We start from the raw sequence: 15388 nt of genomic DNA on the forward strand, positions 1-15388 counted from the left end.
AGAATATATGGAAAATCTCAGTGCAGCATTGTTCTGTACCAAGAAATGTTGGCAGCCTACAAATGTATCTTTCCTTAAAAAAAATGCCACCAACACATTAAAATTATAAAGGAAGAAGTAAAATTATCTCTGTTGTCAGGTGACATAATCTTATGTATAAAATCCTAAAGATTCCAGAAGACAAATATTGTTAGAATAAATAAATCCACCAAAGTTACAAAATAACAAATCAACAAGTCTGTTGCATTTCTATATACCAACAATGAACAATCCAAAAAGAAAATTAAAACAATTTCATTTACAATAGCATAAAGATACTTAGAAATAAATATAATCAAAGAAGTAGAGTTTTACACTGGAAAGTACAAAACATTGATGAAAGAAGTTAAAGACACAAATGAATGGGGTAGAAGACTTAAATACTGTTAAGATGTCCATACTACCCAAAATGATCTACAAATCCAATGCAATTTCTATCAAAATTCCGATGGGTTTTCTTTTTTTGCAGAAATATAAACATTCATCCTAAAATTCATATAAAATCTCTAGGGATTTGAAGTAGCCAAAATAATTTTAAAGAAGAACAAAGTTGGAGGATTCTATTTCAAAACACATTGCAAAGACACAGTAATAAATACAGTGTGATAGCTGTGAAAAGACAACTAGACCAATGGAATAGATTAAAGAGCCCAGAAATAAACCCTCATATTTGGTAAATGATCTTCAACAAGGGTGCCAAGACCACTCAATGGGCAAAGGACAGTCACTTTAACAAATGATACTGGGAAAAACTAGACATTTACATGCAAAAGAATAAAGTTAAACCCTTATTTTACACCACATACAAAAATTAACTGAAAATGAATTAAAATCAAATCATAAGACCCAAGCTATACAATTCCTAGAAGAAAACATAAGGGATATGTTTTGTGATAGGAAGTAATATCCACAAAATAGCAACATAGGAATTTTTAATACTCATCCCCTTTGACCAGTGCTCCCAAGAAACATAAGCTTAAAGACTAGCTGCACATGAAACTACCTTCACAAGAACCAAAAACTCCAGGTAAGGGATTATAGCACCTGAGTGAAGCACATAAATAAGAAAAGATGCTTTGAAGAGGGTAGGAAAGGTAGATTCACATTATGTACATTATCCCTTCCCCTAAAACCTGACAGCTCAGCATGTAGACACTCTCCTAGTGAGAAAGAAGTATGAAATTGTATAAAACCACAAAAGGCCTCAAATGGCCAAAGCAATCTTAAGAACAAAGCTGGAGGCATATGTTCCCTGATTTCAAACTATATTACAAAACTATAGTAATCGATACATAAGGATACTGACATAAAAACAGACACATAAACAGACACATAGACCAATGAAGCAGAACTGAGAGCCTAGAAATAAACCCACACATATAAAGGCAACTAATATTTGACAAAATGCCAAGAATATTCAATGGGAACACAATATTCTCTTCAATAGATGGTGTTGGAATAGTCACATGCAAAAGCATAAATTAGATCCCTAATTTTATACCAGTCACTAAATATTAACTCAAAGTGGATTAAAGATTTAAATGTAAGACCTGAAACCATAAAACTCTTATAAGAAAAACTAAGAAAAATTTTCCTTGACACTGGTGTTTGCAATAATTTTTTGGACATGACACCAAAACACAAACAACGAAAGCAAATATAAGCAAGTGGGACTACATGAAACTGAAAAGCTTCTGCACAGAAAAAGAAACGACCAGCAAAATGAAAAGTTAACCTATGGAATGACAAAAACTTACAAACCATCTATCTCATAAGGGGTTAACAGCCAAGATATATAAAAAACTCAAACAACTCAATAGGAAAAAAACTGATTTTAAAATGGGCAGAGAACTTGAATGGACATTTTCTACAAAGACATACAAATGAACAATAGGTACTTGAAAAGATGCTGAACATCACTGACCACCAGGGAAATGCAAATCAAAATCTAAATGAGAAATCTCCTCATACCTGTTAGAATGGCTATCATCAAAAAGAGCTATCATGTGCTGGGGAGGATGTGGAGAAAGGAGAACCATGTCCCTTGCTACATCGCAGTTCACTTATCACGGCCTCACTGTGTCGCGGGATTTTTTAAAATATTATATTTAATTACTTATCACAGATTTTTCACTATATTGCATGATTTTGTGGTACTATATACATATGTTGTTAAAGTTATGTAGGTTTAAGAGTGTAGAATGAATTTAAGGTTCCTACTTCATGGGGGGTTCTGGAACATAATACCCGCAATAAGTGAGGAAATACTGTACACTGTTGGTGGGAATATAAATTGGTACAGCCACTGTAGAAAACAGTATGGAGGTTCCTCAAAAAATTATGAATAGAACTACCGTATGATCCAGAAATCCCAATACTGGATTAAAAGCAGGGTCTCAAAAATATATTTACACACCCATGTTCATAACAGCACTATTCACAATAGCCTAGAAATGGAAACAACCCAAATGTCCATTGACAAATGACTGGATTAACAAAACGCTGTATCATACATACAATGAAATATGATTCAGCTTTAAAAAAATGAAATCCTGTCTCATGCTACAAGGTGAATAAAACTTGAGGACAATATGCTAAATTCCACTATAATCAAATATTTTATGGTTCCATTCACATAAGGTATCTAAATAGTCATATTCATTGAAACAGAGAGTTGAATTGTGGTTACCAGGGTGAAGGGTGAAACTATTTAATGTAATAGAGTTTCAGATTTGCAAAATGAAAGAAGTCTGAGAGTTGTTTCACAACAATGAGAAAATACTTAACACTATTGAACCATACACTTAAAAATGGTTAGGATGGTAACCAGATGTATTTTTATCACAATAAAAATGTTGCCATCAAAAGTAGATATTAAAGAAGCAACTAAATAAATGTTTCTAAATGTTTTTATTTACCTAAATAAGTTCCACAGGAACTTATGTGAAGTGTCTCAGGCAGGATGAAGTTAAATTTTACTCAGAACAAATAAACACCCAATGGTGCAATTACCTGTGCTGTCAGAGAGTGATGGAAGAAAGGGTTAAATAAATAGTTGGATAAAAGGCAAGGAAAATTTTAGAGATTCACACCTTGGAAGATATTCAAGTAGGAAAGTGCATTACAAAGTTCACAAGATTGTTCACATAGTATATTTTACCATTATAAAACCTCTAATTAAATATCTAGTTTGGTATATCTTTTGACATATAAACCCGATTAAATGCCAACTAAAATAGCATTAAATTACTACTTCTAAATAATTTCCTCCTACATCTAAATAAAGCAAGGAAAGTAAATGGCACTAAAAACAGCTGTGATGTTCATCCAAAAAAAAAAACCTCTTTAAAACTAGTTTTCTGAGATAGCAAATTTGTAAGAGTAAAGAACCAACATACTCATTCTGATAATCCCCCAAATGTGCTCACAAATAGTTTTTAATATTTCTTATTTCATTCTTATTTCTAGTTACTACAAATTAGAGTGGTTTTGTAATATAGATACTTTTTGAAAGTAAGCTTAACTGCCATATTTTGTCTTACTTTTCCTCAACTTGATATATATTAGATGGGTGCCATGAAGAATGTGACTAATATAGAGTTTACAAGATTGTAATTTGAGAGGTTCTTCGGTTCCTTCAAATCAGACTTAAAAGAAGTAATACAACTGAAATTTGAAGGTGTTAAAAGATTTTGACACTGAAGCCCTTTGCATAGTAACTTGTAGCCAGAGTCTATAGTGGGCTTATATAAAAGAAAATGAATTAATAATGGTATCTGAAGAGGAAGAAAGAGACATGCAAAGTGAGATTTGGAAAAGTATGAAAGAAAATGACAGACAAAGGAAGAATGAGATCAGTTCCCAAGCTCTATGTACAGAGGACCATGGAGAGAAGAAAACAGACAAGAGATGACATTGAACAAGAAATATAGTATTTAAATCAAATATCTGACAAAACTAATTGATAGTAACCAAAAACATATATGTTATTGCCTGTGACAAGAGGTGGGGAGGGAGCTTGACTACAAAGAGTCACAAGAAAACTTTCTGGAGTGAGATAAATATTTTTGTATTGTATTTATGGTTACATGGATGGCTACATTTCTCAAATTCAGTCAACCATTAATTAGGTACATTTTATTGTATTCAAATTATACCTCAATAAAGCCGGTTTTAAAGAATCAAATGCCTGGAAAAGCACATTCTCAATTGTATATCTGACCAAGTGTATAACAGAAAAAGAACACTAAAAGACTGCTAAGAAGAAACTTGCATGAATAAATAAAGCAAGAAAAGCATAAAACAATCCCATAATCTTAAGGAACAACATATTCTAGAGAAGTAAATTTTATAGAATATTCAAGCTTATGTTTTTAAATTCATTTATCCTAGTACCCCAACCCTAATATTTTTTTTACCCTACTGGGACCAAATTCATCAATTATGCCACACACACAAACGCGCGCACACACACACACATGCACGCACACACACACACACACACACACAACTCTACCCTCCATAACCACACTCTCCTGCATGCCATGTCCTCTCTTAATTTGGATTTAAGAGTTGATTTTTTTAAAGAATTATGTCTGAAAGTCTTACAAGCAAAACATTTAAATTACTATTGAGGGAAATTATTAAAGGGAACAGAGAAATAACAACTAAGTTGAGTATTCACCAGGCTGACAAAATGAGGACAAGAATTCAGAGGAGAAATCACCAACAAAAGAAATAGTTCAATGCATTAGGGAACCACAAATAGTCAATCTGATAGAAAATTGCGAGGAGAGAAGTCATTGGACAAGCACATATCAAAGAAGGGAGGGACTTAGAAGTCCTAAGTGATATAGTCATTGACTCTGTGACAGCAAAACCTGTGTTTGTCCATAGGCCCTAACTAACAATTTTCTATAAAATAATGGATGCTCAATAACTATTTAACAAATGAATGGGCAAATGGATCGATGGATAAATAAATGACTGGCTTGATTCACGAAGGGCCTATGTTATGGTAAAGAGTCTGGTCTTTGGTCTGAAATCCAGGTTTTACCAATCATGGTACTAGATGGCCATTTGTGAAATAGGTCGTAATAATTCATTAGTAATTAAAGCCAAAGCACTACAATTCTCAAAAAATTTAATTTTTAAATGTAATTAAGAGCCTGTTCAAGATTGCCCCTATATTAACCTCATGTTCTTTCTAATATAGTTTACCGAGTGAAATAGTAAAGGGTAGAGTTATAGTTAGTTCACAAAAAAATGCACATACAGTAATCTGCAACCTACCTATTCTAAGCCATAATGGTTATTAAATTGTCACTGCCAAACTATCAATAACCATGACAATTATAAATTATTGAAGCCTGTACTGGTAATTATAAATTATTAAAGACTGTACTTCCTAAAAATATACTTTGGAGTTTTGTCAAAAATGGGGTACATTCAAGGACGTCTATTAGGCCTATGAATGTCATTGGTTATGTGACACTATAGAAGGCAAGAGAGTCACATAATAATTTAAGAAAAAGACTGATATTATATAATTTGTGTTCAAGAAAAAATCATTTTTGTGAAAGTAAATTAGTGGGCTGTATGAGATTTCAGACAGGAGAGATGACAAAACTATAGGTGAGAGATGAAGAAAATCTGAACTCAGGTAATAGCAGCAGTGATATGCAGAAAAGAGAACAGTGAAAGTAAACAGGCACTAAAATCAATAGACCCATGTATCACTTAGACAGGCTGGCTTAGGGAAAGCAGCTTGGCTTAAATAACAGGGTCAAATACAGAAGCTGAGTAGGATGTAAAAGAGGAGGGTCCCCATAGGCAGGAAAAATAAGTTTCATATTAGACACATTGGATTGGTACAAGGATGCCAAACGTAGAGAGGTCTGAAATAGAGGCACCAACTAGGACTCCCTGGCACAGAGATGGTGGATGAAATAGCCTAGGGAGAGTGTATGTATGGAGTTCAAAAAGAGAAAGTCAGCCAGAACGTGGTGGAAAACAGTTTTAAGGTGTAGGCAAATAAAAGAAGCCCAAAAAGAAGTTACACATAATTAGGCTCATAGACCAATCAGTTCCTCCAAAAATAGTTCCCATTAGTGCAATTTCCGTCACAGTGTAGGCACATAATTATGGCAACTAATTAGCAAGCAAAAACTAGGAAGGAAATACAGCAATCATCTATACCAGGGCTGGGAAATAAGTTTCAATTCAAAAATAACTGCAGTCAAATGGGTATGACTATCTAGAAAACTGTGTCATAGAGATTTTGAGGTCAAGACTGTCTCTGAAGGGGAAGACTCACAAAACTATTATACAACATTAAAGCCGTGGGTTCAGGAGGGGAGAAGGAATTACTCATGGGTCACATGTTGCCACCACTGATACTTTGTTTTTATTACATAATATTTAGTACATATTTTATTTTATTATATAATTCTAACTTCAAATACAAGTGCACTGTTATGTCAAATAATACAAAGATAAATAAAGAATATATTAATAATCTCTGCCAAACTGCTCTGGTCCCCTGAGATAACAAACAACAGAAAAAAATGTTTTGCACTTATGCTCTTACCCCTTTCTGCTGTTCATCCATATATACAAATATAAAGGATACTCTTTTGTTTTTTTTCATAAAATTGACAAAGAAAAAAACTATGGCACACAGATAAAATTTCCAATGTCCAAATATATTGTTGAAATTGTCTATAATTTTTTGCAATATTTAAAAAATATCTATCATATATTATATATATATACATATATATATCATGCCTTTTTACTTTTTATCTAATCAGGCTTGCCTGCTACATTAATCTTATCAGGAAAACAAAAAACTTCGAAATGGCCTATTGGAATGTTCAATTTTTGGTCTTCATCTTATTCAGCAGCATTTGACACCCTTAGTCACTTTCTCCTTGAGATTTCAAATATGTTTGCTCCCAGTTCAATGGCAGCTTTTTCTCTGTTTCCTTTGGCATTCCTCATTTTTCTGAGCTGTGTTTGAGTGCACACAGGAACAGAGCTCAGACCTTTTTTATCCTCTCTATCTACATTAACTCTCATCCAATTCAATGGCATGAATTGCCACACTTATACTGCCTCCTGCAGATAAATGTGTGCTCCAGCCAGACCACTGACTGCAAACTCAGACCCCTGCTGCCACTCAACATCTCACTTCACTGTCTAACAGCCAAGCAAACTTCACATCAAACTAAATATTCACCACTTTCTCCTCATCCCAAAATATCACAATTGATCATTTTGTTAAATTTGGTGCATTGTTCATTCAGCAAATTGACTGACAATTTAGCGATTTTCCTCCACCAATTCTATTTAAAAAGTGACTACAAATAATATCTAAAGTATCTTAGGTGGAAAATATAAGGATTTATACTTGGTCAAGCTGTCCATTAACTATAAGTGAAACCAAGACAATCTCAAATATGTAAGAACTTTGTAAGCAGAACACTTATGAGTGCTTCCTTAAAAATTACTGAGCCACAACACCCAGTCATCCAAGAGCAAAACCAAAACAAAGAACATACTAAGAGAGAAATAATAATAATAAAACTGGTGATGAATATGAACCAATTTTTAAATGGAACAAATAACTCAGAGAAACTTTTGAAATGTATTAAATAACTTTGATAACTATAGCTACAAAATAGAAGGAATATAATAAATCAAGACAATGTATAGAGAATAAAATATTAGAAATTAGATGGTGGAGGAGGAAAAAGTGTAAGTATGCTGTTTTTTCATCTTTCAAACCACTAATGGATACCCTGCCTTCTGGATATATGCTCACAATTTATGCTTTATAGGCCATTATATCATTCCCATCTGTGCCTTGTTCGTGTAACCACCAGGGCAACAATGGAGTGGAGAGCAAGTGCAATAGACTCCAAGTGAGTCAAGTTTCACTTGAATACAAGAAATATAGAGTTAAAAAACAGTGTTGATTTCAAACTCTCACAATGGTTGACACTTTTCATAAAAATAACAAGGCATTTTTTTGCCCCATATTACTTGTGGTAAAGAAATATTTTTCTGAGCGAAGTCAATAGCTCCTGAAAGTTTACTTTTCTTTCACTAAATTCAAGTAAAAGCGTAGAAGTAAGTTACTACTTGGTATTTAAAATGCCTTGTATTGTGGAATCCCATTTTCCTAAAATTACATCTAGCTATATATATTTTGCTCAATAGAGGCTCATTGAGAGATGTCTGGAAAGATTTTCAAACTTTGAGAATGGTTATTTCTGCAAAGCAAAATTTGTAGTGATTTTTTGCCTTCTTACTTTTCTGTGTGGTTTAAATTTTTTATGATAGTAATATATGATATAGAGCACAAAGATTTATAATAAAAGTTACTGAAATTTTTGCCTAGGACATTGGCATGAACAGAATGATTCTAATAGTTAAATGTAGTCAACCTGAACCCACCACCATCAATAAAAGCAAAGCCTTGCATGGTTACAAATACATGAAAGAAATCTAAACTATGATGAAAAGTCCACAAGATCTTGTATTTTGTGTGTCATATTAAACTTATCTCTTTAATAATGATAGACATTTTATGTTTACACTGGTGTGATGCCTTCTACCTATGACAGAGTCATTTGTTGCATCATTGGTTGAAACAATGTAGCATAAAGTATTTCACAGCAATATCTTCAAGACTGCTGTATAGAAGTATTGCTTAATGAACAGAAGTTTTTATCTGTGAAATAACATATGTTATGTTTTACCTCCTCACATATAGAGGAGGCAGCTAATGATTTTTCTCCCTTGGAAATGAAAAGTATTTCTTAAATACCTGTATTTCCAAAGCCACATAATAATTTTAAAGCGCTGAACTTAACCTTTAAATTTTATTCTGAAGGGTTCTTTTTATTTTTTGTTTCGGTTATCAAAACAGTGACAAGTGCATTATTAAATGCCTTCCATAGCTGTCACCAAAATCATATCTTCTGAATCCATACACCACAGGCTTATTTGCACCTAACATTCATTTTTTTCTTAGTGTAAAACAGTACCTTTTTGAAAAATCACGAATCTTCTTTCAATCTTATTTCATTTTAAAAGAAAAAAACAGCAATTATCTGCTGACTTCATAAGCAGCTTGCATCATCGGGGGTTTTAAGGTCAAACATAACTGAATTCTGGATCTATGTTCACTAGATGCTCTTTAGCTATAATTCACACACCTTTCAACAAGGCCTTCTTGGTGTGAACATTACAAAGGGTTGTCGATGAGAGAAGTTAGCCTTATTTTATTTACAGCTCTTGTAAAGAACTACAGTTGAATCCTTTAAAAACAGGAGGCAGATTAATAACTCTTTCCTTTATTAAAATACAGTCATAATGGGGACAAAACTGAGAAGACCTAACAAGCAATGCAAACACATATTTTATGGGTCAAGGGTTAAGTGCAAAGTCTGAAGACATTTGTTTGAATTATCAGACATTCTATATTAAGAAAGGGAAATATGCCTATTAGGAGTTTAATATTTGCTTTACCTCCCACTTTATCAAAAGATTGGATACTCCAGTCACTCTCTATTCTAAACAGAAAGAAATAACTGAACACATTCTGACTAAACCAACTTGAAGCAGTTTGGTGTCCATTTGTTATCAATTATACTAACTTTAGTAAAATGCAGTTGAATGTCAACAGGATTCTCTCCAACTGATGAAAGAATTGTCAAAACATTTACATGCTACATTCTATCCTTCATTATTTTACTGATGACCATGTGACCTCAAACAAGACACCTGTCACCACTTAGGATGCAGTTCTCCAACTGAAAGATGAGGAATTTAGCTGTTATTAAGCATGGGTCTGCTGAGAATCCAAAGAAAGGAAAATTACCAGGCCTTTCCTCAGGGGAATACACACACACACACACACACACACACACAATGTCCTATAAGGCCCAATGCAGTCTGGTCACTGGTCCCCTCACCCAGTCTTAACTTGAACATCATCTCCATGTTCACTCCACTCCAGCTGCACTGGCTTCCTTGCTCTTTCTCATATACGACAAGCAAGCTCTCTCCTTAGAGTAATTGGCCATTCTCTCTGCCTTGAATGTTTTTGTTTTTGTTTTATGTAACCTCCAAGACTTTTCTCTAATATTACCTTCCCAGGAGGCTTACTCTGGTCTCCTTATTTAAAATTGTAACCCACATCCTTTTTTCAGCATAACTGGTCCCGGCACCTTGTTCTAAATGTCCCCCCTAGAGCTCTTACCCTAGTCTAGCTGTGGACAAAGTAATCAGTACAGCAGACTTGATTGCTATCCTTTGAAAGTCTTGCTTTACATGGCTGGCCTTTGTCTGGCATCTAGGAACTTGGATTTCAGGAGGGTTTCCACATTCCCAGACCTGATAAGAGTGGCTCACCACATCTGAACTGTTTGCACAAACAATATAAAGCATGCTAAATACTGCTTTTCATTTGAGGCGTGTACAAATTAGGTGTGTGCCAGGCAGAGGGTGATCAGCTTCCAATAAAAAGCCTGGGAACTAAGTATCTAATGAGCTTCACTGGTAGACAACATTTTGTTCATGTTGTCGCAACTCACTGGGGGAATTAAGTGCATTCATGTGACTCCAATATGAGAGGACTCTGGAGTGTGGGCCTGGTCTCCCCAGAATTGCCCCTTGTGCCTTTCCTTTTGCTGATTTTGCTCTGTACCTTTTCACAGTAATACATCTTGTCTGTGAGTACAACTATATGCTGAATCCTGTAGGGTCCTACTAGCAAATCATTAAATGCAGGAGTGGTCTTGGGGACCCCCAACACTCAAGCACACTATAACATTTACTTATGAATTATGTTTACTTCCTGTCTCCATCTGTGAAATGCAAGCCAAATGAGGGCTATAAACCTTGTTTTGTTCACTGATGTACCCCAAGAGCCTAAAAAACTTCCTGGCACATAATAAGTGCTCAATAAATATTTATTGAATAAATAAATATACACAAAATTTTGCAATTAATTTAAGAAAATTAATAGAGCCCCCTAAGGAAGCCCTAACAATTGATGCTGCTGACTTCTTGCCAAGGTGGTGTCTAACGCTCTTAACAATTTCAACATTTAAATTCTAAGCAAAAAACACCCATCTAGGAACTGGTTTATCTTCAATTCCCTGAAAGTAGCCTAAATTTAAGGAGAAGAAAGTATACATGTTTCAGCTGAGGAAACTTGGCAAACATTCTTCTCAGCATTAAATGTGATAGGAGGTTGTAAACTCTGTAAAACCCTGGCTATATACCCCTTGATAGAAATATGAGGTTTTCATTTTTCTTGGATACCAAGGCTTCAAAATTAGACTCTGGAGATCCTCCCATAGCCAGACTTTGAAGCTCAGTAATCTTCTGAGCCAATTTAATTGAGTGGAAGTCTCACAGCCTCTGTTGAAATGAAAAACATGGAAAGCTAAAAAAATTTTGAGGAGGAAATTGGAAGAAGTCAACTCTGACAATGGAGCCAAATATTCACTGAATATGTGCAGAACAGATGGAGGAAGGGAAAGAAGGATGGAGAGTTGTTATCATTGTTAGGTGAATCCCCTAGGAATCAAACAATTACATGCACAGCACTCTAACTAAGGTCAGCAATCGTCGTCGGCAGCCGTCTGTCTCGAGAGACGATGGTGTAGCTTCTTAAGAGTCTATCTGCACCGCCGAGAATGGCTGTGCAGTTCGACTCGGGAGTGACACGGTATCTGTCTCCTCCCGTGTTGAATCGACATCTTGCGATGACGCTGGAGTGTCCTCTCCAGTGAAGCTGAAGCTACAGAGCCTGGGCAGGGTGATATGGAGGGTCTGCTGTTGCCCATGCAGCAGACCCCCCCTCTCTTCGCAGCTGAAGGGTCCAAGGGAAAGACGGAGTCAATACAGCTTGGCTTCAGGTGCGCCGCAGGAGTTGCCGGTGTTGACTACAGCGTCAAACCGCCTTAGGGACTCCGGCTCCGGATTTTCTGTCGGGGTTTACTCCCTTAGCCTTTCCCCTGAAGAGGTATGCCGCAAGGCAGCGGAGGTTTTTTGGAGTCAGAGTTTTCCTTCTCTGATGTGCCCTGACTGGAAGATCGAACCAGCGACACTTAGCTCGCAGGCCGACGCTCAATCCACTGAGCCAAACCAGCCAGTGGCTGGGGCGGAGGAGCCTGACACTATCAGTATGGTGACTGGGCGGTGCATCTACCGAGTCCTCCATGGCCAGGCTGCAGCTGGACTTGTCCAGTTTTGAAGAATGAATGAATGAATGAATGAACCAGAAGAAGGGAGAATTACATATATTTACGCACAGGTGATACTCTCTGGAATTATAGGATTAACAACTTGGAAAAGGCCTATGATACTCCTGGTAAACCTCTTCGTGCTGCTCTCTGTGGTGTGTGTCCTCTTAAATTTAGCTGGATTTATCCTGGGCTGCAAAGGGGCGCAGTTTGTGTCCAGCGTGCCCAGGTGTGATTTGGTGGATTTAGGTGAAGGCAAGATTTGCTTCTGTTGTGAAGAATTTCAACCAGCCAAATGCACAGACAAAGAAAACGCCTTGAAACTCTTCCCGGTTCAGCCTTGTAGTGCAGTTCACCTTCTACTTAAGAAAGTCCTTTTCGCCCTGTGTGCCTTGAATGCCCTGACCACCACCGTCTGCTTGGTGGCAGCCGCCCTTCGCTACCTCCAGATATTTGCAGCCAGGAGATCCTGCAGCGATGAAGGTCAGCAATACTACAATAGAAATAACCATTGGCTTTGGTGCAAGGCCACATTTTAAAATATTTAATATTTTTTCTGGTATCAAAAATACTGGGCAATATATTTATTTTAGCAGAAAGTTGCCTATTCACGGACTCACAAAACTAAATTTTATGCTGGGTCCACAAATGGAGCATATGAGTGGCTTCAGTTATGGGGAGCATGGTAAGAGTTTGATTAATGCCAGTGAAATTAATAAGCTTGCCTGGTAGGTATTCTATAAATGGTAGTGAAAGGAATAAACATATGCAAGGCACTGTGCTATGTTCTGACTGTAGCCTAAGTGCAGGCCATACAGGTCTTAGTTTTTTCTATAAAATATCTTGGCATATTACAGAATCTGGGGCACTTAAAAAGGCAATCTCTTGGTCAGTGAATTGAAAAAGGAAAATTCAGATTGGAAAGAAATATTTTGGCTGTTCTTAATTAATTAAATTCTAAAATACTTTAAATGTAAAAACTGATGCTGTCTTTCTTCAACTATCACAATTTTTGTCATTAACCTACTTAGGAATAGCTGCTTCTCTATACATTCCTCCTTCTCTCCGTCTGCCCGCACTCTCTCTCTCTCTCTCTCTCTCTCTCTCTCTCTCTCTCTCTCTCTCTCTCACACACACACACACATACACACACACACACACACCAACATTTTGGTTCTGTAAAAAGTTATATTAAGAGTCTTGAATTCCTTTATAGAAAAGTTCTTTGTGGGCCAATGCTAATGACACTCCAACATATGATAGTATAAGATTGTAAAAATTGCAAAAGTTCAAATATAGCCAATTTCACACAGAAAACATGAGCACCAATCATTAAATCACTGATCCCCATATTTATAGTTTCAAAGTGCCATTATTTCAAAACTAATTTTTATGCTTATCCAAGAGCAGTTAGATTAAAAGGTTATTAAATTTATGAAAGAAACTTTCTAAATTATACATCAAATTTTATGCATCTCTAGAACTCCTTGGAATTCTATATCAACAGTTTTTTGATGAATGCATTTAATTGATTGCATTCTTGATTCTCACACATGACTTTTTAATAGCCCAGCTCCCAAGTCATGGCACTTACTTATGCAGAGTAAGAGTCATCTTAGAGAAGATGGCATGGGTCAAGAGCAACAAGCAGACCAGTGGTACCCAGAGGAAGAGAAAGCCACACCAGACCCCAACACACACCATAATCTTTGATCATAACAAAAATTTCTTATCACATTCACCAGGCTGTTTTCAGAGCCCTTGGCTTTCTTTACTTTATACTTTCTTCCTAAATGATCTCAAATATTCCCATGACTTTAAATATCATCCCTAAATTGATAACTCCAAATTTTATACCTCCAATGCAAACATCTCCTCTGAAATTCAAAATCATATATACAACTTGATTTTCATTCTTGGATGTCTCCTCACAAGTATCTCCAACTCAAATTATGCAAAATGGAACTATTGATTTGCTTCCTTCCCCCTACCACACACCTCAAGCCCACCCACCTCAGGAAGCCATTCCTCCATCTACTCTGTTGCTCAGGTTGAATATGTGTGCCATTACTCCTTCTGCTTTGCCTCCCCATCCAACCCCCATATTAAATCCATCAGCCAGACTTATCTCTGTGTGCTACACAGATCACAAATCTGTCCAACCCCTCTTTCTACACTGATGAGGTCCTACTCCAAGGCACTATCATTTTTTTACTTGAATTCCAGAACGAGGAGAAAACTCTGTACTTATAATTGAACAACAAAAAAATGATAACTACTTTATAAGATTCTAATGCTACAAATTTAAAATAGGCATTTGAGAAATAGGCATTGAACACACATGTGTTCAATGGAATTTAAATTCTTTTTCTTTTTTTTATTTTTAATAAGACATTTTAGGACTTATTAAATGTTTAGAGCTCTTATACATTTTCACTATACCATACAAGTAATGTATTGTTAAATAAGAGAATTCTGATCAGTAACATCCAGAGAAACCTGGTTTTCAGTAATCATTCTTACCAATTGATTTAGTCATTGATCCTAACCCCAGTAGATATAACATTTAAAGTGATAAATGGTAGTAAAAAATAATAGATTTAAAGTTCATTGGATACTACATGGACATGGCAGAGGAGTTATACTTGTAAATTGTTTCCTATCTAATATTTGGAACTTAATCATTACTTTAAAGGGAAGAGAAGTTCTATTATCATTCAATTGTATTAAAATTAAAGCATTATATTGTATTTCCATATATTGCACGGCTCATAAAACAAAAAGACATTGTTGAAAGAAATTAAAGAAGACATAAGGAAATTTTAAAATATTTCATGTTCATGGATTGGAATATTTAATATTGTTAAAATGTCTGTATACTTAAAATAAGCTACAGATTCGATGCATTCCCTATACAACCCCAAGTCATTTTTACAGAAATTGGAAAAGGGAATCCTAAAATATGTATGGAATTCCAAAAGATCCCAAACAGCCAAAGAAATCCTGAGGGAAAAAAAGAACAAAGCCAGAGGTGTCACACCACTTGATTTTAAACTACACTAAGAGCCATAGTAGCCAATACAATA

At 35.6% G+C, this 15388-nt stretch overlaps 1 protein-coding gene across 1 annotated transcript in view; it reads right to left on the reverse strand.

Annotated features, from left to right (window-relative positions):
- Positions 1–15388, reverse strand: part of CTNNA3 (catenin alpha 3) — a 1620658-nt gene that overhangs the window by 1340031 nt on the left and 265239 nt on the right. The gene's annotated exons all lie outside the window — the stretch shown is intronic.

This window comes from Furipterus horrens, unplaced genomic scaffold (genome assembly GCF_987537825.1).
Source record: "Furipterus horrens unplaced genomic scaffold, mFurHor1.1.pri manual_scaffold_5, whole genome shotgun sequence".
Lineage (NCBI taxonomy): Eukaryota > Metazoa > Chordata > Mammalia > Chiroptera > Furipteridae > Furipterus > Furipterus horrens.